This window comes from Odocoileus virginianus, chromosome 13, assembly GCF_023699985.2.
Source record: "Odocoileus virginianus isolate 20LAN1187 ecotype Illinois chromosome 13, Ovbor_1.2, whole genome shotgun sequence".
NCBI lineage: Eukaryota > Metazoa > Chordata > Mammalia > Artiodactyla > Cervidae > Odocoileus > Odocoileus virginianus.
This window is the reverse complement of record NC_069686.1, coordinates 28,841,467-28,869,410: the sequence shown is the minus strand read 5'-3', so window position 1 is coordinate 28,869,410 and position 27,944 is coordinate 28,841,467. Positions and strand designations below refer to the sequence as shown.

The 27,944-nt window shown below is 42.9% G+C and overlaps 1 protein-coding gene across 7 annotated transcripts in view; it reads left to right on the top strand.

Annotated features, from left to right (window-relative positions):
• The window catches only part of TANC1 (tetratricopeptide repeat, ankyrin repeat and coiled-coil containing 1), a 237,793-nt gene that overhangs the window by 30,858 nt on the left and 178,991 nt on the right, over positions 1 to 27,944 (top strand). For all 7 annotated transcript variants that reach the window (XM_070476149.1, XM_020880382.2, XM_020880380.2 and 4 more), the window contains exon 2: positions 26,328 to 26,437. The gene's annotated coding sequence lies outside the window, so the exon portion shown is untranslated. The remainder of the gene's footprint in view (positions 1 to 26,327; positions 26,438 to 27,944) is intronic.

The following is a 27,944-nucleotide window of genomic DNA, read 5'->3' as shown; positions in this document are numbered from 1 at the left end:
CGAATACCAAGTGTGAGGTCAAATCATAGCCAACTACCTGACTTTGTAGCTGACCAGGAGACTGCGAATGGGCTGCAGATTTTTTCTTTTTAATAGAATGGGCTGAAACGTATATATTGATAGACTGTATGTGACTTATCAGGAAGTCATTTGAGGTTGTAACCTATACCCTGTAAGGTGTATCCTGCTTTCAGTGGTGGCCAATGACATTTCTGACACCAGATGGAGATGGGGGGCCTGCTTCAGATATTTGGATTTAGCGAGGTGTTTGTGAAGTGATCTAAGCTGTTTATAAGGGAAGTGCTCTCCGGAGAGTTCCTGTTATCATTTTACTTCACGTATTTACTTTGGATTGAGCAGAATTCTTTTATTCTCCTGCCGGTGGTTTTTGATTCTGTGCTGAAAGACAGGCTGCTTTCTGTGTATGGTGACCGTGGTGAGCATGGCCCGTGATTATATAATAATTCTGAACAAATAAAGAGATGTCCTCATGGCAGGCCTTGTAAGGGCAGCCGGGAAGCCGGCATCATTAGGGATTAAATTTCTCTGTAGTTAAAATTTGCAGCTTGTCAGAGGTGGAGCAGCACGTCAGCTGGAACCTCCAGGTGTAAATAGACCTTCATCAGCATCGTTGCAAAGTCCTGGGAGGAGCCAAATCGCAGCGGGATGCTATCCATCAAAAGTTGTCTGCAGAATCTTGTTCCTGGCAGCAGTCTATTATATCCCCAGTAGCCGGTGGTATCTGTAGCACTTTACAATAGTTCTTTCTCAGGAAATGTAGAGTTTATATGCTTGCTGGTGCCAGATTCTGATGAATCATTTTACTGTCCCCTTTTCTGCCCCTTTTCTCTTGCTAAGAAGCATTTGGGCCTAGGTAAAATAAGGCAAATAGGATTTTACTTTAACGTGAAAATAGGACTAAGATAATAGTTACTAAGGTGACCCTTAATTTTGAGAACTAATGATGGCTAACATGATGTACAGTTATCTTCTGTGCCAGGAGCCATCTAAGTATTACCTAATAAGCTCCTTGAGAACACAATCTTGTCTTTTGTTCACAGACGTATCCCCCAGCCCAGAACAGTGTCTGGCACAGAGTAGGCGCTGCAGTGAATGAACCTAATGCAGAAAAAGGTTCTACATCACAGAGTAATTGTTGCCTGCCCAAGGCCACACCACTAATAACTGGGGTTCCTTGACAATAGGTCAATGAAGAGAGTGAAAGACACAGAGAACAATGATTGGTCTTCAGAACTGTTTCACTGAAAATATTACTAACTAGAGGTGTCTTGAGTTTTCTAAAAGATAATTTCTCCATCTATTATAGTAATTTTTGTAATTTTATTAAAAATATATACAACATAATTTTGTAGTTATAATAATGTTATAAGGATTAAGGGCTTCCCCTTGTGGCTCAGCTGGTAAAGAATCTGCCTGCAATGTGGGAGACCTGGGTTCGATCCCTGGGTTGGAAAGATTCCCCTGGAGAAGGGAAAGGGTACCCACTCCAGTATTTCGGCTTGGAGAATTCCTTGGACTGTATAGTCCATGGGGTTGCAAAGAGTTGGACACGACTGAGCAACTTTCACTCACTATGAGGATTAAATGAGAAAGAACTTAGAACAGTGCCTATACTTTATAAAGCACCATCTAGGTGAAAATTTGCATGGAGTGTTATTTAACTTTTAAAGGATGTTTGCTCATTTACATGGTTTTAATTTTTTAAATTAATTTATTTTTAAATTGAAGGATAGTTGCTTTACAGAGTTGTGTTTCTGCAAAATATCAACATGAATCAGCCATAGATATACATGTGTCCCCTCCCTCTTGAATGTCCGTCCCACTTCTCTCCCCATCCCACCCCTCTAGGTTGTTACAGAGCCCCAGTTTGAGTTCTCTGACTCAAATACAGCAAATTCCCATTGGTTATCTATTTTATATGTGGTAATATAAGTTTCCATGTTACTCTCTCCATAGATCTCAGCCTGTCCTTCCTTCCCCCACTTCGTGTCCATAAGTCTGTTCTCTACGTCTGTGTCTCCATTGCTACCCTGCAAATAATTTCATCAATACCATCTTTCAAGATTTCAGATATATATGTTAGTATACGATATTTTTCTCCTTCTGATTTACTTCGCTCTGTATAATAGGCTGTAGGTTCGTCCACCCCATTAGAACCGACTCAAATGTGTTCCTTTCTATGGCTGAGTAATAGGGTGTTGTGTATATGTATCACAGCTTCTTTGTCTTTATCTGTTGATGGACATCTAGGTTGCTTCCATGTCCTAGCTATTGTAAATAGCACTGCAGTGAACATTGGGGTACATGTGTCTTTTTCAGTTTTGGTTTCCTCAGGGTATATGCCTAATAATGGGCTTGCTGAGTCATATGGTGGTTTTATTAAGGAATTTTTAGTTAAAAATTTCTCCATACTGTTTTCCACAGTGAGAGAATGTATCAATTCCGCCCCCCCCCAACAGTGCAAGAGGTTGTATCAATTTATATTCCTACCAACAGTGCAAGAGGGTTCCCTTTTCTCCACACCCTGTCCAGCATTTATTGTTTGTAGACTTTTTGTTGATGTCCATTCTGACTGGTGTGAGGTGATATCTCATTAATAGTTTTGATTTGCGTTTCTCTAATAATGAGTGATGTTGAGCATCTTTTCATATGTGTTAGCCATCTGAGTGTCTACTTTGGAGAAATGTCTGTTTAGGTCTTTTTCCCACTTTTTATTTGGGTTGTTTGTTTTTCTGGTAGTGAGTTGTATGAGCTGCTTGTATATTTTTGAAATCAATCCTTTGTCAGTTGTTTCATTTGCTATTATTTTCTCCCATTCTGAGGGTTGTGTTTTCACCTTGTTTATAGTTCCTTTGCTGTGCAAAAGCTTTTAAGTTTAATTAGGTCTCACTTATTTATTTTTATGTTTATTTCCATTACTCAAGGAAGTGGATCATAGAGGATCTTGCTGTGATTAATATCATCAAGTGTTCTACCTATGTTTTCCTCTAAGAGTTCTATGGTTTCTGGTCTTACATTAGGTCTTTAATGCATTTTGAGTTTATCTTTGTATATGGTGTTAGGAAGTGTTCTAATTTCATTCTTTTACACATAGCTGTCCAGTTTTCCCAGCACCACTTATTGAAGAGCCTGTCTTTGCCTCATTGTATATTCTTGCCTCCTTTGTTGAAAATAAAGTACCTGTAGGTGTGTGGGTTTATCTCTGGGCCTTCTATCTTGTTCCGTTGGTCTGTATTTCTGTTTTTGTGCCAGTGCCATACTGTCTTGATGACTGTAGCTTTGTGATATAGTCTGAAGTCAGGAAGGTTGCTCCTCCAGCTCCATTCTTTCTCAAGACTGCTGTGGCTATTTGGGGTCTTTCATGTTTCCATATGAATTGTGAAAGTTTTTGTTCTAGTTCTGTGAAAAATGCCATTGGTAGTTTGAAGGGGATCTTAGAAAGAACTTAAAACAGCGCCTGTACTTTTCAAAGTGCCATCTGTGTGAAAATTTGCCTTGAGTGTTGTTTATCTTTTAAAGGATGTTTGCTCATTTACTTAGTTTTAATTTTTAAGTAGAGATAAAAATTTTCTTTAATTATGGAGACTGTCTTTAAGAGTACACCTGAATGAGAAAATAATTCAGAGGTTTAATAGGAAAGCCAAGAGTGGGGTCTGATTTTAGTAATGAGAATATTGTTACCATCTAAATACTACATGAATACAAAATGTTTTATTAGATAACTAGAATGCAACATTTTTGGAGGAGTTGTCCTTAGAGCACCAAGACATGTATTATAAAAAAAGTGTTATTCTTTAGCCCAGTAGTCAAAACATCTTTGACATAGCAGTTCTATCAATAAAATACTTCTCATACCTGCAACATTTGTATATGTCTGAATTAAAATCATGATTAAATCCACAAAAATAGAAATAAAGGAATGAGATAAGTAAATGTGGTTAGATATTCTAATGTCTTTTTTCTATATCCAGGCAGTCACCTTGCACCCTCTACTTTTGGTCTGGTTTAGAAGGACTGAAAGTCATCTAGGAAAGAGAAAGCACATAGTGTGTTTTGAAGGAGGGGTTGCTAGAGTTTTGGAGTGGTAGGTGGATGAGAAATTGACAGAGAGGTACACTGTCAGGCAGATTGTATGTAGGATGTTTTGGGGAGTAAACCAGAAAGCTATCCTTGGCCATCTGCTTGAAAATGTTGGTGAGGTGGCCACAAACCAAACTCCTAAGGATTACAGTGTTCCCATTAGGATGGTCACATCACTTCCTCATAATGGATTATGCTGGACTAGAGTTGAGAAATACAGTTCATACACAAGAATTTGTTCATATGAAAGCCTTATACACAATATTTGCAAAATTGCTTGCAAATTTGAAAAGTATTTCATCTATTTGAGGGGAATAGACTTGAATGGGGTGGTAAGAAAGGCAGGTTAGTCATTTGGAAGTGAGAAAGTGGAAATAATGTTGCTGAACACAAGTTTTTACACCCTAGGCACAGAGAGGCCCAGCAAACCAAAATGTCAGAGTTTGGAGCAGAGGAAGGTTTTTTGCAGGGCTGATCAAGGAGAACGGGTGGCTCATGGTCAAAGCCCCCAAACTCTCAGGTGGTTTTTGGGGGAAGAGTTTTTATGGACAAAATTTGGGGTGAGGAGACTGTTTCTTGGCTGCTTCTCCTTTGTTTCTACATTTCCTCCCTTCCCTGATGAGCAGCTGTTTTGAATCTGCCTCTTGGAACTCAGGCAAGATCAAGGAGGGTGAATGAAGCCCATTTCCTATAAACAAGAAATGGGGGGGGGGGGGCATGCAAAGGATTTATTCCAGGGAGGGCCCCACAGGATCCTGCTCCATTTCAGTCAGATGAAATCACTGGATTTGACTTTGGCAGGAGCTCTGGGTGGGTAGAAAGGTAGTGAGGGGGGGTGACTGATGACATGCTGGTCAGCCCCTAGGAGAGACCAGCCAGGAGGCTGCTGCTGTTTCTGGAAAGGCAGGAGCAGAGCTAGAGTGGGACCCTTCTTGTCCTTGTTGTGGAATATTTGTAGGTAAATTAGTCTTAGTTTACTCACAAATACTTCCTAAGATTGTCAAATCTTAGAAACCTGTTTCTAAGCTTAAAAGATGATGGGAGGGGAGACTGTCGAGTTCATAGACTATGGTTTGCTTACCTGGGCAGAGTGCTGTAGCATAGCTCCAGGGTACAGCTTCTCGGCAACCAGCAGGTGGTAATGAATATGAATTTGTTGGGATGATGGTTGGGGTAGACTGGTCATCTGCGATTTTCTATTGATCTCTTGCACTGGCTTTAACTGCTATGATAAGTTGGGAATTTCAGACAGATTTAGTATTCAAACTATTATTTCTTGAAGAACTAAAAGCAGACTGAAGAAATAACTGATAGATTGCCCAAAGCTTCATTTTCATTTGAGGATGCATGAAACTGTGTACTTAGTACTGAATGGAAAGTTGAATTTAATATCGTTTCAACAGTGATGGACTTTATTGATTACCCACAAATAAAATACTTGAGTGCTATTGGAGTATTTCTAGCGGAAGTGTTTCACAAGAGAGAGAAAAAGGTCTCTTCTGGAAATAGATGGAGCAGATGTTAAAGAACCAGAAGAAAAAGTAAATACGGGCCATTGGTAGGTACCTCCCCTTTCCTTTGAAACTTCCTTGAAAAATGAGTTAAAGGGACTCAGTCTTTGGCAGCATTCATCTCTGAAGAAGTTTTCTTAAATGGAAGTCATAATATCATTCAGAAGACACTAGCAGTAAGTATTCCTGTCCTTAATTTTATATAAAAAAAGATTAGTTACTCTCATAAATTATTGGTTGATGTGTTTGTGGCTTAGATGGGAAATTTGAGAAACTGTGATAGTTGGCAAATGCTTAGAAATGACAGAAATAGACTGAGAAACTGATAAAATAAGGATTTTGGGTTGCTGGGAGCCCTTGAGAACAGTGAACTCACTTAAAGAATGAATCAAGGAAGAGTTATGCTGATTCCAGAAACATGACTCATTAGGGGAATGCAGCCATGCCCTTCTCTGCTCTTTGAATGAAAAGGCGTGGGAGCATCCGGTGAAGGGCCTGGCCTAAGGGCCAGCTTGCCCATAAACCCTGCGAGTCTTCCTTTTGGCCTTCTTTGTACAGTAAAAAAAGATTCTATACTAACACGTGGCTCTAGTATACAGATTCAGTTCATATCAGTTGCTCAGTCGTGTCCAACTCTGCAACCCCATGGACTGCAGCATGCCAGGCTTCCCTGACTCCTGGAGCCTACTCAAACTCATGTTCATCACGTCGGTGATGCCATCCAACCATCTCATCCTCTGTCGTCCCCTTCTCCTCCCGCCTTCAATCTTTCCCAGCATCAGGATCTTTTCCAGTGAGTCGGTCCTTCACATCAGGTGGCCAAAGTATTGGAGTTTCAGCTTCAGCATCAGTCCTTCCAATTAATATTCAGGACTGATTTCCTTTAGGATTGACTGGTTGGATCTCCTTGCAGTCCAAGGGACTCTCAAGAGTCTTCTCCAACACCACAGTTTAAAAGCATCAATTCTTCGGCGCTCAGCATTCTTTATAGTCCAACTCTCACATCCATACATGACTACTGGAAAAACCATAGCTTTCACTAGATAGACCTTTGTTGGTAAAGTAATGTCTCTGCTTTTTAATCTGCCAAATCCTATTTCAAGAATGTGGGAAGTGGATAACATTCAGAAATAAGTGTTTAGAGAAGTTAATGAAGAGCTTTAGAAATTTTTCTCTGGTCTCAATTTCCTCATCTAAAAATAAAGGAAAGGTTTATTGGAATAATTTTCTAAAGCCCTTTCTGGTTTTCAGTGAGTGTGTCTGTTTTGAAGAGATGAAGCAGGGAGGTGACATGTAATACTACCAACTTTGTCCGTTCTGGGTGCTTTATGTACAGTAATTCTTTTTATCCTCATTATTTCATTCACTCTATAAATTATACCCATGAGGTAGGGATATCACTATTCTCATTTTATAAACAAGTGTGAGTAGCATGCATAAGTACGCTCAGCTGCCACTGATCACTGGCTGAACTGGAATACAGAGAGACGGTCATAATAATAGTAACGGTGATTCATCTTCAGTTTTGAATGAAACTGAAAAAAAGTCATTGTTTGGGAGTGTTAGACTTGTTCTATTTTTTCACAGGTTACTATAAGTAAAATAAACTTTAAAAGGAGTGTCAAATCTCAAATTTTATCCCTCAAACAGGGAAACTTCATTCTTTAGATTGTTGGGATTAGAGAGAGGAGCACTAAAAGGACACGCCGCTTTTTCCTGTCAATCTGAGTTCTGAACCAGTTCTCAGAGACACAGGAGAAAGACAGTATCAGGAATTCAAATGGTACTTTTTTTTTTTAACTGATGGAACTAATATTGGAGAGTGTGATGTAAATGTTTGTCAACAGTGAGCTTCCTAATTGACTTCCACACAGTCATTAGGCTTGTCTGGCTGCTCACATGGTGCTAGACCATTGAGGTTTCCACACATGAAGGCCTGTCCTCATAGAGCCAAGAAGTTTAAGAAGACTTAATTTTTTTATTTTTTAAGAATTGTTCTTAATTTTTTGGCCACACCACATGGCATTTTGGATCTTAGTTCCCCAACCAGGGATTGAACTTATGCCTCCTGCATTGCAGGTGTCCAGTCTTAACCACTGGACTGCCAGGGAAGTCTCAAGAAGACTTCAGTATGTGCCTCTGGAGAGTAGCTTGGCCTCTTGGAAGAAGAAGGCGGGAGGGGCTTCTTCCCTATCAACCCCCCCACCCCAGTTTCTGTTCCCAGCCATCAAGGATGAGCTCTGTCGCCAGGGCTTCTAGGAAGGGGTGAGTGTGGGGCCAGGATTGTAAGCTGGAGGCCTGCTCTCCACCTAAAAGGAGACAAGAGCCTCACATATACCCTACTTCTCAGCTCCCCCCAGTAATAAATGCTATTCTGTTTCCCACGGCCAACAGCATTCTGGATGTAAGTTTTGTTCTACTTTAGATACTTTTTTGAAAGTGAAGCTGGACTTAAAACAAAAAACCCCCCTAACCATATCGGATGCTGAGGCCGATGCTGCTGTTGTTTCCATTTTAGTAGACGTCAAAGTAAAATCTGGCTTATAATGTTCACTTGATGTTCTAAGAAAGTCACTCTGATTGTGCTAACAGTAATGTCTTTCAGAAACTGAATTCAAACATATGCCTTTGGAAGTTTAAAGTACCTTAGTCTTCGCATCCCCCCCCCCCCCCCATTTTGGTGAGGTGGAGTGTGAATAGCTGGAAAACTTCAGATAAACAGAACTACCCCCTTTCCATGTGGCTGTTGATGTCCCTGCTGTGCTGGAGACCCGAGTTTTAAAGTTGTTCTCTCCTGTCCCAGGCTATTTTTTCCTAAGAGTAATGGAAGATGTTCAGACTGAAAATTATTGTGGGCAACTGGCTTGTCATTTTCTAAAGTAACATTTTTATTCAACAAGTAAAACAAATTTGCCCAACTAAATTATTCATAGGAATTACAAAACTTGTCATTTAGACTGGATGTTGGGATATTCAGGTCATTTAGAAGACTGTGGTTAAAAATAAAATGACCTAAATATATAGCTCTCCTTTTTTTTTTTTTTAAGGAAAGTTAAAGCTTTTAATTTTTTTGACATTGGTCCTGATTCTGTTTCTGTTGGGACTATAAGCTAGCTGCTCATTCAGTGTTCTAAATAAAGACAATTCCTTCTTCTCTTCTTGTTGGTTGTTTTTCATAGTATGTATGGCTCTGTTTTTAGTCAGGTTGTAAAGGTTCTGATGCATGAGGGTATATATGTGAGTGGCAGAGAAAATGGAGAAGGTGGCAAGCAAACAATTCCTCCAAGAAAAAGTGAAGAGACTTTGTTAATTGTTCTGATCACTCCTTTCGTCCTTGGAAGGAAGGAGCATTTGAAATGTGAACTTGTCCCAGTCTGCTTTGGGGCAGTAACTGGAGCATAAAATGTTGAAAATCAATTATGTATTTCGGGAGGTAAACCAGGCTGACATATTGAAGGCATATTGTATTCTGTTTGGTGGCCAAAAGCAGGCCAGTTACGTCATATTCCTGCAGAAAAATTGTGTCCCGAAGGGGTGAGACCCAGAGGATGACACATCTTTATGCATCCAAACTTCACAGAACATGAGAGTATTTATGCAGTCTTTGCCATTTGTCCTGAGAAAGACAATCCTATCTTAAAAGTGACTCTGCTTTTTGGGTTGTTGGCTGGTAAGTATAGAGTTTGATTTTTTAAAAAATACATTCCTAAAAAAAAAAAATACATTCCTGGCCCTGATTTATAGTGGTGTGGTCAATTTGCAACGCATTGTATATTCCCTATGCCAATTAGGTGGTTAAGATCTTCGCAGGAGAGGGTGGAAAGAGTTTTAGATTTCTTCTGTAACCCACTGTGCCTTACAGTTCTGACTGCTACACAGCCGTTTGTAGATTTGCAGGATATTTGCATGGGTATTGTTTTATGTTCACTTGATGAGAAAGGTCCCCGCGGACTGAGTTGTGTGGAATCTGAGGTTGTATGGTTGGTAAACAGCTGTGTTAGTCTGTTAAGGCTGCCAGAACAAAGTCCCACAGACGAGGTGACTTAAACAGCAGAGATGTATTGTCTCAGTGTTCTGGAGGCTGGAGGTCCAAGATCAAGGTGTTGGCAGGGCTGGTTCCATCTGAAACCTGAGAGGGAAGAATATGTGTTAGACTCTCCTCCTTAGGAGTTATTAGATAACTGTCTTCACATCATCTTCTCTCCATGCATGTCTGGCTCTGTGTTTAAATTTCTCCTTTTTATAAGGACACTGGTCATATTGGATGAGGGCCCCCCAAGGGTCTTGTTTTAACTTGATTACTTATATATAAAGACTGTCTGCAAATACTGTCATATTTTGAGGTCTGGGAGTTAGGTCTTCAACAAGAATCTATTTGAGTAAGGGTGGGGAGAGGGTGGACAATTCAGGTCATAACAGCAGTGAAACTGAGGTCACACTCTTTTTTCTCCTAATTCAGCAACTTTCCCAGCCATGTTTAATTAAGATCTGTTACTTGGTTTATATGCAGCTTGCACAGAGAAGGCCACACTTTCTGCTCACAAAAATACCAACTCCTCTGCTCACTGATTCCTGCCATGCTGGCTGGTAAATTGAAGCCATTTCTTATATGGAGACAGTGTTGTTTGAGGCTGTTTTTTAGGGAGTTTTTAAAACATTTATCTTCTCCCCTTTAATCCCTGGAGTATAAAAATACTCATCATTTGATGCACACATTGGTTTTGAAGAGATATACAATGTGCACTTTGCCTGTGTTTTTTTTTCCTTTTTGTCTTTTTGGTCCTTGCAGCGGAAAATGATCATCAGTGTTTGAGGGTTTATATATAGGACACACAGCCACCCGGGTAGTTAGTCTCTTAACTCTCAGGCAGCGTTAGAAATAAGAACCAGCAGTAGAACCAGGTAGTTCTCCCAGTCCAAGTTTAAAATGTAATATTTAAAAGATGAAATATATTCTATCACTATGATTTTTCAGGAATGTATAGAGAGATCTTTCCTGCCAAACAACTTGGTACCAAAAATGCATCAGTTTATTTAAGAAATTTCCGAGTGCAGTACAGTTTCTTCTTAGAGCTAGGTGCAGTTTGTTTGGCTCAGGAATGTAAATTTGTAGGGTGTGGCCCTGTATATGTTAAGGAATAGATATTTGTAGTAGTTCTGATGGCTTAGACAATAAAGAATCTGCCTGCAAGGTAGGAGACTCGCGTTTGATACCTGCGTCGGAAAGATCCCCTGGAGAAGAGAATGGCTAACCACTCTAGTATTCTTGCCTGGTGAATCTCATGGACAGAGGAGCCTGGTGGGCTACAGTCCATAGGGTCGCAAAGAGTCAGACACGACTGAGTAACTAACACTGAGTTGGAAGACTGCAAATACATACTGGATATAATGTGTGTGTGTTTCTCAGGCTAAGTGCAGTTTTCAGGGTTTTACATTTGCTTATATTTCACATCCTTTCTTTTTTTTAAATGAAGGACAGACACAACAACATACAGAAATTTAAAAGTCAGACCTTGGCTGAAGTGGTTTGGGACAGTGCCTTATATGTGTTGGTTCGTAGCCTGGCAGGACTCTTGTTAACGATGGATGCTGTTGTGAAACAGGCGTGGAGATGAAAACCTCTTGTCGCTGTTGCCCGGCATCTCCCAGTTCAAAGGCAGCCAGTTACATAGTGCTTGGCAGGAAGCTGCCCATTTTGTCTCTTTTTGAGAGAAAAGAGAGAATGAGGTGTCTTTGTGGAGCATTTGATAATTAAGGAAGAACAGCCCAACCTCTGTAGATGGGTATTAAGAGGCAATCCCCCTGGCCTTGTAACTGTATCTGCTGAAGTCTCATCCCCGCAAGCCTCCAGATGGAGAGAAAGCCGTGCTCACAGCTGTTAGATAGTTAACACAGTTCTTCCTAAACTGTTAGGGGAAATGCAGTAGCTGGCTTTTGAGAACATGAATGTGTACTATATTTGGGATCTTAGGGATCATTAACCACTTAATTCTAGCAAACAGCAGCAGGCCAAGTTATGTCGGGCTCTAGTCATTCATTTTTTAAAAATGGTTTTAAAGTATCAGTTCAGTCTCTCAGTGGTGTTCAACGCTTTGTGACCCATGGACTGCAGCACGCCAGGCTTCCCTGTCCATCACCATCTCCCGGAGCTTGCTCAAACTCATGTTGAGTGAGTTGGTGATGCCATCCAACCATCTTATCCTCTGTCGTCCCCTTCTCCTCCTGCCCTCAATCTTTCCCAGCATCAGGGTCTTTTCCAGTGAGTCAGTTCTTCACATGAGGTGGCCAAAGAATTGGAGCTTCTTCAACATCAGTCCTTCCTTTAAAGTATACATAAACAAAATTTACATTTTAACCATTTTTAAGTGTGTAGTTCATTGGTGCTAAGTACATTCCAGTGGTTGTGCAGTCAGCATACATCCATCCCCAGTACTTTTTCATCTTGACCCCAGGAGAAACTCTATACCCATTAGATACTAACTGTCCATTCTCCATTTCCCCCTGCCCCTCTAACCTGTATTCTTTCTGTCTCAGTGATTTTGCCTCTTCTAGGTACCTCATGTACGTAAAATCATGTAATATTTGTCCTTTGTAGGTGGTGGGTGTCATAATTCTTTACTTTTATTTTTTGGCCGCACTTTGTGGCTTGTGGGATTTTAGTTCCCCAGCCAGGGATTGAACCTGTGCCACCTGCAGGGGAAGCATGCAGTCTTTCCTGGACTACTAGAAAAGTCCCTCGTAATTCTTAAGTTGTGTCTGAACAGCTTTCACCATATGCCATTTTCTTTTTGATCATAATTTAGTAGGTAACTTTAGAATATTTAAGCTCTAGGACAGAAGTTTGAAACTAACATGCCCTCAGGGGCCAGAGAGTAGTAACATCTAATATTTATAGAGCAGTTGCTATGCATGAGGCGCTTTGCAGGTAACGACACATTTCCCCTCACACCAGCCCTATGAAGTAAATACTATTAATATCTGAGTTTGCAGATGGGAAGCTAAGAGATGAATTACTTGCCTAAGATAATGACATGACTGGTATGTGGCAGAGTGGAGGTGCCAGCTCGGGAGGTCTCTGCTCCAGAGCTTGAGCTCTGGCGAAGCTCCTTGCTTATGCACAGGTGGAGGGGGCAAAGGCAGATGGGATCAGGAGCCAGCGAGGGAGTGAGCCGATGGCGAAGGCTGAGCCCCACTGCTGGGGTTAATGATGGGGACGAGTGGAGATGGGGGTGCCGCACCGCTGTGGAGTGGGGATGTCACAGAGTGGGAAGTCGGGCTCAGCGCTGCCGGCACTTGCGAACTTCCGAGAGGCTGGACCATTATATAGGGATGACCTTTTGATTTCTGAGAGTTGGCAACCTAACTCAATTAGAAACTACACCAAAGCATGTGGGCCAGACAGAATATCTATGCCACACTACTTTTAAGACATTTTTTTCTGGAGGTTTCAGGATAGCCTTATTCTGATATATCCAAGACCTTTCACCACTTTGTACCCCTGGGACTCTTGTCACTTGCCGTTTTTTGGACCTGGAGGCAGGGTCTCGCTGATCTTCGCTTCCCCAGCTGCAACTTTGATACAGCAATTTTCAGTAAATGTCTGCTGAGCCAGTGATCTTGACAGCACTCATGATTTCCTCCCTCTTGCTGCCAAGAGTTCACTGAAAGTCTAATTCAAAACAAAACAAAGCCAGTCAATTTTGAGAGGCTCATATTCTTTCATGTAGAGCTTCATAATTTATTGTTTAATTTGGGGCTCCTTTGATTTAACAATGCTGATTAAAATAGGACTTTAAAGTGTGTGTGTGTGTTTTCATTTAGAAAATCCCACCAAAGAAATTCAAATATATGCTGTGTTCAACACATACAGACCTGAGCCGCCTTATTTTTAATAACAGCCAACAGAAGTGCATGGGCATTCTAGCCACTGTGTTAAGGATTTTACATGCTTTATTTCTTTTAATTTGGAGTTACTTAATCAAGCGTTTGTGGATTTAAACTGAATTGTAGTATGGGAAGGGTTTCCCTGATGTCTCAAATGATGATGAATCCGCTGGCAATATAGGAAACCCAGGTTTGATCCCTGGGTCGGGAAGATCCCCTGGAGAAGGAAATGGCTACCCACTTCAGTATTCTTGCCTGGAGAATTCCATGGACAGAGGAACCTGGTGGGCTGCAGTCCATGGGGTCGCAAAGAGTCAGTCACAACTGAGCGACTAACACTTTCACTAGTATCAGAAAGGCTTGAACACAACTAATTCAGCTTGCTGACTTTGCATATGAAGCTATTCAGGGCCAGCAAATTTAAGAGACTGGTCCAATGTCATACATCTGTTGTATGGCCAGAACCCTTTGGACAAACACATCTGTTGAGTGGTATAGATATAACCTTCTCCGATATGTAACTGTTGTGTGGTGTAGCCAACACAGGTCCCCCGCCCCACCCGCCCCGGCATCCTGTCCAGCAATCCTTTTCTAGACAGCACAGTGCTTCTATTTTATCTTCTTACCAACTGTGGGAACACACTGGGCTTGTAAGGTTAAAGTGTAATAATTTGTTACCACTCCTGTAGATAGCTTCTGAGCTATGGATCATCACCAGGGTATTTGAAATTGTTTGCTACTGCAGGTGCGGTTTTCGAGCATCTATTGTGCCTTTGTTGAACCAGCCGTAGTCTGGAGTTACAGGAAGCTAAGAGACTCAAGTCCTTACTTCATTAGCCCAGGACTCCAAACTAAAAGATCTGATCATCTTACAGATGAATACTGTAAATGAGAATGTAAGGTTAATGGTTTACTTAAAACAGGTGATTTACCTATGAATGACATAGTAATCACTGTATTTCTCTAATATTTGATCCTTTGCCTACATTTTGGTAGATGCCAGTGCTTTTCAAATCCAGTTTAAGACAGAGGGGAGGGTTGGGGCCCTTTTCTCATTCAGCTGAAATTAATCAAGCCTTTTTTTTTTTTTTAAGTTATTTTCCCATTGACAGAAGTAATCTGTGCTTTGGTAAAGATTTCTTTAAAAGTACTGAAAAGTAATTTTACCATTCAGAAATTTACTACAGACATTTAAAATAGTAAGTTTTATTTAAATTGAACAGACTATAACTGAAATTAAAACTGAAGGAATGACTGGAATTAAGATCCCCCCCCCCCCGCAAAGTTAATGTCTCCCCACACACACCTGAAGAAGATTGCTCTAAAATTCAAAAAAGATCCGAAAAATACTGACAAGCTAGCACAAGAATCCAGATTACTTTCAGATTTCCTATCTTTTCTACTTTACCATTTTGTCCACACACTGGAGAAGGATGAACAATGTAGAATGGCATATAATTAAGGGTTAGAGTGTGAGATGTAGGCTCATACTGTAAGTTTAAGGGCTGGAGAGACTATTTGAAAACTCCTATTAAAATAATTAAAAACTAAAGACAGCTGAGGACTTCCCTGATAGTCCAGTGGTGAAGAATTTGCCTGCCAATGCAGGGGACATGGGTTCAATCCCTGGTCTGGGAAGATTCTGGACAACTAATGGGGGACAGCTAAGCCTGTGCGCCACAACTGTTGAGCCCAGAATGCCCTAGAACCTGTGCTCCGCAAGAGAAGTCACGGCAATGAGAAGTCTGTAAACCGCAACTAGAGAATAGCCCCTGCTCACCACAACTAGAGAAAGCCCACACACAGCAGTGACAGCCCAGTGCAGCCAAACATTAAGACATAATAATAAATAAAAAATCTTAAAAAAATAAAGACAGCTGACAATTTTTCCGAAAGTACTAGAGAGATCTGCATTTTTTTCATCAGCTTGAAATTGTACAAGAAAAAAGTTTTGCCATTTAAACATAGGTTTTAAAGCCCTGGATAAACATTTATTTTGCTTCCTCACATCAGCCTATGGTAGGGTGGTGGTCCTGTTTTGATCATCAAAGTCTTGAAGGCTGATGGAGGAGAAGTGACTTGATTCCCATGAGTTGATGCTGCTAGTCAGCCGAGTGGCCAAGACGCCAGTCTTTCTCAGCTGGTGCTCCTTCCAGTCTGTTAGTTAGGCAGGAGATGTAGGTATTGCACTGGGACAGTTATGTATCACCGGACAGTCTTATCTTGAACAACTTTGGAGTCAAGCATGCAAGCCCACTGAGCAGTCCAGAATAAATGGCACACGTGTGCTCTGTGTACGTCTCTTCAGGCCGTCTGCCTGGGGGGTCTCTGTTTTCTTTTATCTGGAGGCCATTTGACCTGTGAACGTTGGTGTATGTTCAGGGGTTCTGTCCATAGGAAATGACAATCTGGAAGTTAGAAGTGGAGGCAGCCTGTAGAAGTCAGCTTGCTTGACTGTGCAAGGACGTCAGCTGGGGAAGAACACAGGCTGTGAACCTGACAGACCTTTCTGAGATTCTTTGTTGCAGGACAGCAACTGGGTTTTTGTGATGACTCCAGGTTAGGTCTTGTTAAATTCCTCCGTGTTTATCAGTACTTACTGTTCCCAGACCCTGGGCATATGATGATAAACAAACTTGGGTTCTTTTCCTAATGTCTAGGGGGGCTGATGGTTGCACATGCAAATACATGACAGTATAAGGGGCACACCGCAGAGATGAATGGGATGTCGTGGGAGCGTGGGGGAATTTAAGACTGTAAATGTACTGTACTCTGTACTGAGTGAAAGGAAGAGGGTGGGGTCTTGGGAAGTGAATTGGAGGTGTCTACGTGAAATAAAAGGACATTCTGGTTAGAGAACCTGTGTATGACAATGAGGTAGCTGGGCTCTAGTAAATAAATGTTAGAATGTTACGCCAAATGGGTAATGTAGGGCTTTAAAAAGTCACCATAGAAATTGTCAGACATGCAAGTAGTGAGGTAATATGTGCCATGGTATACCCATCAATAGTCTGCACAAATATCAACATTTACCAGTCTTGTTTGATTAATCACTATTGTTTTTTAATGTGGTTAGAATATTTTGAAGCAATTTCCAGGCTTTATGTGTTGCTGGTAAAGACTTCAGTGTGCATCTTCAATTCACTAAGATCCACCCCTCCCAGGCCATTTCACACAATAAAATAAAGATAATTCCCTAATACTCATTCAGTACAAAGTCCACAGGCAGGTTTCCTCTATTAACGCAGGTTTGATACTTAAAGGGATCTATTTCATTATCTAAAAGATTTATTGATATTTGCTCAGCACACTTTTTTAGGAATGTTGTATAATTGGGGCATTACTCTAAAACCACATTTTTATTCTTTTGTTTAGTAGTGTTGTATACCTTGTCTTATTTCTGATTGTTTTAACTCATACTGAAACTAGTGGAGGGCCATGCCCTATAACTATTTATAATACTTGTCAGTGTTGTTCAATCACTAAGTCATGTCCAACTCTGTCATCCCATGAATTGCAACATACCAGGCTTCCCTGTTCTTCACTGTCTCCCTGAGTTTGCTCAGACTCATGTTCATTGAGTCAGTGATGCCATCCAACCATCTCATCCTTCCTCTATTGCTCGCTTCTCCTATAGCAAAGCCTTTTCCAGGATTTGGCAAACACTCAAAACTGGGAGGGCTAGATTATAAATGGCATAAGGTATTCTAACCAGTTCCTTTGGTTTTGCTTCAGTTTTTAGCTCTCTCTGTTTAGTTCATGAGTTGGAAGTGTGAAGTTTGTTCTGTATGTTGCTACCCTTGTAGCCGTTGAAAGCAGTTTCCTCACATGCCTTCTTGGCCTGGACCAGCCCAGTGTCTGTACTCAAATGTCAGGCTTGTTGCAGTCCCCATGGGCTCAGCTTCACCTTCAGGGCTTGGCCCAGGTTGCCCTTTACTTTGAGGCTTTCCTCAATGACTTCAGCTTTCTTTGCTTCCCTATCCCCTCTCCTTTCCTCCTACCCTGCACTTTAGCCCATAATTATATGCTTATCTACATTGTTTATACTTTGCCTGCAAGTAGGCTGTATGAAGCAGTAGAAGGGATGGGAACTTTGAAGCCAGCATAATCTGAATTCCTGAGTCAGTTTCCTCACTGTTAGAAAATTGTGGTTTTAAAAAAACACTTAAAAGTTAAATTTTAAGTGCACAGTACACTACCGTTAGCTCTAAGCATAATGTTGTATAGTAGATCTGTATAACTTTTTCATCTTAAATCACTGAGACTTGAACTGCAACACTCCATTTCCCATCCCCTCTCCCTGTCCCCACACAATCCGTGCCCCAGCCCCTGGCAACCACCATATTGTGCTTTCTACTTCTAGGACCCAGACTGCTTTAGACGCCTCATATGAATTAGAATCATGCAGTATTTGTTCTCCTGAGATTGGCTTATTTCATCAAGCAAGCCTAATAGCCTCAAGTTTCATCCATGTGGTAGCATGTGACAGGATTTTCTTTTTTAAGGCTGAATAATACTCCGTTGTATGGATATGTCACATTTCCTTTGTTCATCTGCTGATGGACATTTAGGGTGCTTCCAGTCTTAGTTATTGTGAATAATGCTGTAGTGGACGTGGGAGTACAGATAGCTCTTAAGATCCTGATTTCAGTTCTTTTGGATAAAAACTCAGAAGTGGGCTTGCTGGATCACATGCCTCGTTTTTTTTTTTTTTTTTTTTTTAAGGTTTGTAATACCTTAAAGAACTTGTGTGGCTGGTAATGCCTGGCACACAGAATGGGTTCTCTCCCATCTAGAGTCCTTGAGAAACCTTTTTTTTTGTACATGTATATTTTCTGTGCTTTATTACAGAACTGTATCATAGTGCTTTTAGCTTTACACTAATGCTATCCTGTTTCTGACCATGTGCTTAATAACTCTGAGAATTATTTTGAGGTCATTACCCCACCCCACCCCCCACCCCCCCAATAAAAGCAAACCAAGAAACCCAATAACAAAAAAACTCAGACTTTTATTCACTGGTCACTCATAGCAGCTATGTCATTGAGGAAGTGTTGACACTGCTTTTGGTTTTTAAATGACTGTGTGTTTTTCCTTCCCAGGACTGAAAAAATTGCAAGGTTGGAATTTTCAGGATTGCTAACAAGATCAAAAAGCAAAGATACAAAGCCAAGAGGGAAAAGTCTTTCTACAAAATAGTGGTAGAAAGCAGAAAATGGTAGAATTCTGTAGAAAATGATAGGTGTTGCAAAAATAAGCTTTGACCAGAAAATGAAGGTTGCTGTTTTTCAAGTTATTTTGAAGTGACAGTTTAGCTAGCCAGTTTTTAATGTCTGATTTTTTTTAAGGCTGTGGATAAAAATGTACTTATAAACTTAGCTTTGGTAAAGAGATATTAGAAGATGATTTGATTTCTAACAGAGAATGACTATCTGGTTATTCTCATATTTTATATTCAGTAGCTGGCTTTCTCCGTGGCTCAACTAGTAAAGAACCTGCCCATCAATGCAGGAGACACAAGAGACCAGGGTTTGATCCCTGCTTCAGAAAGATCCCCTTGAGAGGGAAATGGCAATCCCCTCCAGTATTCTTGCCTGGAAAATTCCATGGACAGAGCAGCCTGGTGGGCTACAATCCGTGGGGTTGCAAAGAGCTGGACACGTCTGCACATTCAGTAGCCATGGGTGTTGGCTTTGAAGTGGTTTATAAGAAGTCCTCTGAATTCAGCACCCACAGTGTGGGGGTGTTGAATGCTCAAGGAAGAGATATATCCCGCATTTTCTCTTGCTTTGTTGATGTTTTTGTTGCTGAGGTTTTCATTTCTGATATGTTAAGATTCAGATAGGTTAAGTAGCTGCAGCCCAGTGGGTTCAGGTTAGACCTCCAGTACCCTGGAAGATGATCAAGCAGCATCTCAGAGCCCAGGGACCTACAGGTTATCCAGCGAGGGGCTCAGGCTGTTACCAGAACTGAACGAGAGGGTGACCCAGACCTGTGGAGTGCAGGAGAGAGAAGCCCAGTTGTTAGACACAGCAAGGTCAGGGTTGGTGAAGCAGCAAGAACAACTTGGCTCAAGCTGTTTGAATCTCTGTTCTAGAAATTCCTGCTGGATGGAGCCAGGGAGGGGAGGGTGGGGGCATGGGTCAAGAGGCTTCAGCTGCAGGGAAGGAAGGATGGGCTGGAAGCTGGAAGCTGGAAGCACAGGCCTGGCCTGGAAGGCTTGCACAGCTCAGACGTGATGAGATAAGGTTTCGGTACCTGGTGACTTAATGGTAGTCTACTTGTAAATGGACAGGTCTTGGAGTGTAAGTGGCATATTAAACAATGAACTTGAAACAATACAGAGTTACTTTTGTGAATCTGGAAAAAGAGTTTCTAACTCAGTTTACAGAAAAAAAAAATCCTTGAGCCAAGTGTAAATGATAACCTTATGATTATAGAACTACCAGTTAAAGTCATTACTCTCTTTACTAAAGCAAATTGTTACTTGAATGCTGCTACTTATCAAGATATAAATATGAAATTATCCAACAATTAGTTCTGAATAGATGTAGGATTGAAGCCACTGGAGGTTAGCTTTCCTTTAGGTCAAGGATAAACTCACCCTAACCTTTGCAGATTCAGATGGACACATGCAATTTGGTCCAGAATTTATGCCTGGGCTCTAAATGGCAACCCACTCCAGTATTCTTGCCTGGAGAATCCCATCGACAGAGGGATTACACAGACAGCTGGCTACAGTCCATAGGGCTGCACAAAGTTGGACACAACTGAAGTGACTTAGCACTCTGTCTCAGACAGACTAGATTGGAAGATAAATTGAGGCTTGTCTCACTGATCACAGGATCCTAAGGTAAACCTGTGTTTTAAAAAATGCTATCAGAAAGCATGAAAATCAATACCTTTAAAGACTATAGAAATCTTCAGGCTACTTTAAAACACTCATTTAAATACCTCCTTCCTTAAGATCAGCTGGCTGCAGGGCTTCTGGATAGGGTTAGTAGATATCAGCTGTGAGATGCGGAGATGAGGGGGCATGGTGTTCATACAAAGGTGCAACGCCTCTGCTCAAGGAAGTTTATGATCCGGTGAGCAGCTTTACTCACAGATAGCATAAGAAAAGATAGATGCAAAGCGATGAGCATATGGCAGGTGTGGGCCTAGCCAGAAGAAAGGTTCCCATCAGAACGGCAATGCTGAGGGTTGTGTGCTTGCCTTTGAAAGTCTGTCTGTGTGGTCGCTGGTTTGGGACAATGCATTGCAGTAGGACACAGTGCCCATTGCTGTTTCTGAGAGCACTTGGTTCTTGGCCCCTGAGGTCACTCACTATGGGCACCTTCCCTCCTGAATGTGGTGACTGGAGACTCCATCCCCCCAGAAGGAAATAATCTTTACTTAGTGCCTGGGGTGATCTCTCACAGCCTCTACTGGTGCTGTGTTGAAATGCTTTGTTTAGGTGTTCTTGGACTCTTTGGGGAACTGAAAGCCTATTTAAACTGTAACTCCTGTAATCACTTCTCAGGACTGTTCGTTGTGCCTTGATCTAGCAGCCACCTCCACTTTCTTAATTTATGGTGACCGGGGAAAACAAATATTTCCCTCATGTTAGTATTTTATCTAAAAAAAGGAGTAAACCTAGCTCTCAGGGAGGGCCTGGGAAAAGAGGTGTTGCATAAAAATGAGGAGAAATTGGGAAGTTCTCTTCTGAATTGTACATGAATTTAGTTAGTGATTTTGGCAGCTTCAAAGACTAAATAGATCTTCTTGGTTTCTAGCTGTTGGCTGGAGAAGGTTGCTGGCTTATTTTTTTCGCCCCTCCTCACTCTTTCCCCAGTAGCATGTTAATTTTTCTCCCACCTTTGCCTGAAACAATTCATTGTGGAAAGGAGAGATCAACAAGTTTTCTCAGGGAGAACAGAAGAAGGTGAGTGGAGGAAAACCTGGGGCTGAAGCAGGAGCTTGGTCTGTTAGTCAGCCACTGCTCTGGAAGCCCAAGATATACTGTACCCTGTGGAAGACTCAGAGGGATGATGTGGGCCTTGCCTTCAAGAAGCTTGAGGTTTATTTGAGAGAGGAGGAGGGCTAACAGATCGGAACTCCACAGTTGAAAGTGCTAGAGAAGTTTTGCATCTGATGTGAGTTCAGAGAAGTGTGACGTGAGTCAGGAGCTTTGAGCCAGCAGTGCTGGGGTCCAAGAGGTATTTGAATGAAAGGCCATGTAGTGTATTTTGAGGAGACCAGATACCTTGAGAGACCAAGAAGGAGGGTGAATTAATGAAAGCCCAGGTAGGAAGTGGCAGAGGTTATGGAGGGATTTAGCAGCACATCTGATAAACCCATTTCTAAGGAGGAGTTGGCGAGAATTTATGATGGGTTCACAGGCTGTTGTGTCTGTATGGTTGATTAAAACACAGACTTGTGGGCTGTACTTTGATATTTTGGTATTTTGATTGCTTTCTTATACTGTCTGGGGAGTCCAGAAATGGCCCAGGTGTATTTGGTACAGATGGCCTCCACCATAATTTACTTTCGGTATCACTGGTAAAGGATGGATAAAGTAAAACTGATTAATTCCTCCATGAGAGACTGAAACTGGGAAGGAGGTACCCAACTGAACAGCCTGCTTTTTGTCCCTCTGTTACAGGACGGGTAGAAAGCAGATAGCCCTGTGAACTAAGGAACATGGAAGTGAGGATAGAATTAGCTCTCAGCTGGAGACAGTGTTCTTGCAGTCCTCACCCTTTCTAGGTACCCAGCTTCTCTCTCTTATCCACACGCTGTCACATCTGAGAACATCATGATGGTAATTGAAATCAGGTTTGGAGTCAGCTCTCATATGAGCCTAGGAAAGCTTTGTTCTTTGGTCATTGTAACTCTAGACAGTTAGCCTGTAATGAGGGTGTGCTTTGTCAGATTTAGTGGGCAAGAAAATATGGGTTATCAGTTAAAAAAAACCTGTTAGTACTATTACTAGAAGAACCAAGAGAAATCACAGTGATAAATACAGTTCTTCACATCTGAAAACCATTGTTATAATAATCACTTCTCTCATAGCAAACACTTGACACCAGGATGTTCTTTACAGATGAGCTTTGAATTGTTCTTTTTTATCAACTCCATGACAAGGGCCATCCAGGGCTAACTTAGGGAATGACCTGGTCTTTCCCCACCCCTGACCTTTCTTACCGGAGTGTACACCGCCAGGCCCCACCTTGCATCCACCCTAGTGATCAGCCTCTGCACAGTGTTATTCACTCCTGCTTCCTTCGGCTCTCCACCTGTCAATTTGTGTTTCTCCTCCCACTTCCTTTATTTTGGGTGTAAATATTTGCTGCTCCCCAACCACCAAGACAGAAAAAAAACACCCTAAGGATGGGTTAGTGCAGAGGTTCCAAGTCCTGGCTCTGCATTAGAATCAGCTGGTCAGCTTTAAAAAGTAACCACATTTGGGTCCCTAGAGGTTCTGTTCTAAACCTTTTGGGCATCAGAATTTTTAAAGCTCCTCAGGTGATTCTGATGGGTGGTGAAGGATCTAAATCGCCTCAGTGGACAGTTTAGCAGTATTAGTAGTAAACCTGTGTTAAGGAAAATGGAAACTGCAAGATTTGAAATGAAAGCAAGTCGTTTTATATAATGCCCGCTCAGGTCCCAGATGCATGCTGAGTCCCCAGAGTTTTCCTCCTTCCTATTTTCTTGCCTTTGTTTAAGCCTGCTTTCTATTAAGCACCAGCATTCAAAATGAAGCAAAGCAAAAACAAGAACTTTCTTTCACTGGCTTCAGGATTTCTGTGGTGGTGTTTTCCGTTGTGTTGCATGAGTTCTCAGGAACAGTGGGGTGTGACCTGGTGAAGGCTGTGGCCTTCATCTCGCTGGTCACCCTCTCTGGGTCCCACGCTCTGAGGAGCAGTGTTCAGTGCAGCAGGACCCAGTGTCACTGGAGGACTTGGACTGTTACACGGGATCGCTGGCCACACACTTTGGATGGCGAACATTCCCTCATCTATGTTTTGTGGTCTGAGGATGCCTGGTGCTAGGTTTTGGGAAGGATGCTTAAGAGAAAAAAAAGCTTATTTCTGTTGGATAAACAACTTTAAAGTCTCTCTGTTCATCTTTGAAACAGAATGAGGGCCAGGAGGTAAACCCTAATAATTCTCTTCAAAAGGCTTTTTTAGGTTTTATTTTTAGGAGCCAGTTGGAAATTAGATTCATGAAAATAAAAAGCTAGTGATTTGGCAGTTGAATGTCTTCACCCACCTGGTCTCTAAACTTCCTGTATTTTAGGTCCCATAAAAATTCCTTCAATAAGTGTACTTTGTCTTCTTTTGCAGTTTATTTACATGAGAATATTATATAGCAAAACGCTTGTTTTTCAAAACTTGCTTGGGCCCAAATTTTGGACTGTGGGTTGAAAATGAATGGAGCCCTTGTATTGGTCGTGCTGAGTTGCTTCAGTTGTGTCTGACTCTTTGTGACCCCACGGACTGTAACCTGCCAGGCTCCTCTGACCATAGGATTTTCCAGGCAAGAATACTGGAGTGGGTTGCCGTTTCCTTCCCCAGGGGATCTTCCTGACCCAGGGATTGAACCCACATCTCTTATGTCTCCTGCATTGGCAGGCGGTTTCTTTACCACTAGTGCCACCTGGGAAGTTTTAGTGGAGGAATGATAAAACAAGAAAATATAAAAAAGTGAAAAGTGCCACTTTCTCCTCGTCTGACATAGATTCTAGAGGACAATTGAAAACACGAGGCGTAGTTTCTCTTCTGAGTCTGGTGGATGCGTGATCTAACTGTAGTTATAAGTAACTTGTCAAACACCACTCAGAGTTCCTCGGGTCTCCACCTCCCTTTTTCTTTTCTATAATTACTGAATGTGGCCCTGAAAACCCATGTAGGACCAAATGCAGAATCCAGACTCTGTGATCGCATCACCACAAATCAGGCTGTAGGGACGGTCCTTCTTGCAGAAGGTTGCCTCCCCTTTGGGACCTCTGTAATTTACAGAGCTCGCTTTGTCATCTTAAACTCAGAAAGGACAGCCTGCCCCACACCATCACAGAAGTAGTAACTGGGTTGCTGTGGGTGGAGAAGAGGCCAGAGAGAGCGCACCTGTTAGTGGTGAGAGTGCATACATGTCCGCGGTTGCTCTGGGCCGAGGGTCTGTGTGACAGTGGGCAGCTTGTGGGCTGTGGTGGAAATTCTTTTATACTTGTCTGGCAGTTGTGGTTGGGACCGTTGAGACGCCTACCTCTGCTGCTGGGGTGTTCTGTGCGAGGAGGTTGGCTGAAGTCCTCGCAGCAGGTGTGAGATGGACTCCTTCCCTGGCTGCCAGACTCTCGGCAGAGAGGCAGGTGATTCCCTTAGGAGTGAACCAGAGGAGGAGGCCTCGGATGTTTGAGCTGTGGTTCACCAGGTGGTGCTCGGCTGCTGTGAATGCGTCAGTGCTCACAGCGAGGTCAGCAGCCTGAGGAAGCGGAAACCGGGGGGCGCTCAGAAGCCTGGGCAGCTCTGGGGGCTGCTGCTGAACGTGAGGTGAGGTTTCATGTCAGGGGACCACCTGGACCGTGTAGGTTTCTCCTCCATGTTCTGCTTGAATGAGATCTCAGCTCTCTGAGGTGGAGGTGGGGAGCGCCGGGCCTGTGCCCTGCCTCCGCCCCTGGTTTCCTCCCAGAGAAGAGCTCCTGGGCTCCATTTTCATCTCGGAAGTTCGGGTGGGTTGTGACTTGGGGGGAGGCGGTGGAGGCGTGGCATGTCATAGAGCTCCTCATCAAACAGACTTAACGGGGAAAAGAGGCCTCCGCCCCGCCTTTGCATGCACAAACCTATTACACTCCAGGGCCCTGCCAAGGTGGTTTCGTGGGCCCCAGCGTGACTACACATGATCCATCCTCTTTGGCAGTGAAGCCCGGCAGCCTTGTTGCGAGGGGGCTGACTTGGGCGAGGGCCCGGCTCTCGGTGTGTTGGAGCTTGGATAGCACTCTTGAAAAAGAACATCTTCCAGGACCAGAGTAGCAGTAAGAAGAATATTTCCCAGGGAAATGGACCCCGAGTCAGTCACGGAGAACCTCTTGTTGGAAATCCTTCAAGGAACAAACATGCCTTGGCATGTGCCTCTCCTTGTGAGAACAGGGGTTTGGTGGAGGGGCCAGCTGGGGAGGAAGGGCGACGATCACGGCAGAGGGAAGCAAGCGCTAGGACGCAGGTACCCGCAAGGGGCCTTGTGTGCAGGGGCGAGGTGCTGTGGGGGTGGGGCGGGCATGCAGGGGGTACTTGAGCTGTGTTTGGAGGATGACTAATCTCCGGAGTGGGGGCGGTGTCTCCGGATGAGGGAACCGGGAGAGCAAAGGTGTGAGATTGGGCAGTGTGTTCGGAAACGGTGAGGCCTGTGGAGAGCCGGGACCTGTGAGGAGTGAGGCAGGAAATATGGGAAGAAAATATTCTGGAGAGCTTCAGCACCCTGAGTGCCTTAGCAAGGTTCTGAGCTCATGGTCTGAAACCTTTGACACGCTTGTGTTGGGCTGCAAACTGATTAGTATCAGCTGAAGAGAAAATCCAAGCTAGAGACGGTAGTTTGGATGCTACAGTTCCTTGCTCAAGACAGGGCTTTTGGTGACAGCCCCTGGTCAGCCTGGGCAGAGGTTGTCAGGAGGAGGAATGAGTTTTCTTGGTTTGCCAGCCCATCACCCTTGTTCCCCTTTTTAAAGGACACATATACTGATCACTTTTCCTGTCCATCATGGCTTTTTCCGAAGTCCTGGTTGTAGCTGGTTTTATAAACTCTGTGCTTCTGATGTCATAGGATGAGTGTACTGACTGGATTTTCTTTTTTCAGTTCTCTTCCCATCTTGCTGTAATTGCCTGATCCAGAGGAGCTTTCGGGGTGCCCCCCAAGGGAGATAGCTGCTCTCTGTTGCCAGCAAGTGGAGCCTGGGGTGAGGCAAGGTGAGTGAGACCCAGGGAAAAATTTGTACTTCAACAGGCCAAGTTTTCCACAATATGTTATTTTCTGAAAAATTCTGTGGCTTTTGAAGGTAAATTGGTTTTTTATTCAAAGAAATTAAAATTTTTGATATATTTTTAAAGATTGAGATGCAGCTGACATGTAGCATTAGTTTCAGGTGTACAACAGAATGATTCAATAGATGAATATATTGTGATGTTTGTTCTTTATCATTTTTCTCTTCCCCGATTCTTGTGAAAAACTTCTGAAGTTTAATCGTTAATATAAACTTCCCCATAGTTACCAGGAGACAAATAAAGGGACGTTTACACCTGCTTCACCCAGGTGTCTTCCTAGGCTGCCTTTTTAGGGCCATGCCAGTTACAATAGCTTGGGTTCCTTCTCTCATCTGCTCTACATGCTGTCTTGTTAACCTGTTTGGAGTTATTCCCCTCCTAGGTTTCAGGGAGGTTTCTTGTGGCCTTAGGAACTTTAAGCACGTTGCTAAACATCTCCTGTGCTGCCATCTTACATGTAAATCGTGAAACAAAAGTACCTAATGCAAGGTGTTTGGTGAGATTGGAGGTTCATAATGGGTAAGATTTTTGTTCTGTTCATCTTTTCATTTGTATTTGCTGTCTCCAGTGTGTGGCATGTAGTAGGACTCAAATGTTCCCTCTTTCCTTTAAGGAGAGAGAATTGGCTGAGAACAGCGTCTCCAGTCCCATCCCGAGTGGGCACAGCTTGGAGGACTGTTGTTATTCATGCTTGGATGCTCTCAGTTGAGGCTGTGGAGCAGAAGCCCCCAGGAGGCCCGGGAAAGAGCTGTTGACCTGGGGAATGAAGGCTCTGGCCTGGATCTCTTCTCTGTGGGTGTTGGGAACATTCTTCCCTGGGAGGCGGGGTCAGGCTTAAAGCTGCTTCCAGCCTCTGAGTGTTCTCGAAACGTCCATGTCATGTGCAGGTGCGCTGTGCCATCTGTCCAGTGTGGCTTGCTCGCAGGATTTCATCTTCTGCAGTCACCTTTCCTGCCATGTCTTGCTCGTCCAGGAAGAGCACAGGGGCCAGTTGCCACCCTCTCCCCCGCCCCCCGCCCCGCCCCAGCTTTGGTGGATTCTGCCAAAACATAAAAGCTTCTCAACAGGAGCATGTCAGGGGAGGACACATTATAATCTCCCATGAGGTTTTAAAACTTAAGATACTAGGACTCTGCCTAGGCCTACTGAACTGGAATTTGGGAATGGAGAGAGTGTCCCTTGCTGTGTATAGATCGACTTACTTATCTAGACTTCCCTGGTGGCTCAGTGATAAAGAATCCACCTGTCAATGCGGGAGATGTGGATTCGACTCCTGGGTTGGGAAGATCCTCCGGAAGAGGAAATGGCAACCCACTCCAGTATTCTTGCCTGGAAAATCCCATGGACAGAGTAGCCTGGTGGGCTATAGCCCATGGGGTCGCAAGAGTTGGACACAACTTAGATTTGTTGTTGTTCAATTGCTGTCTGTGTG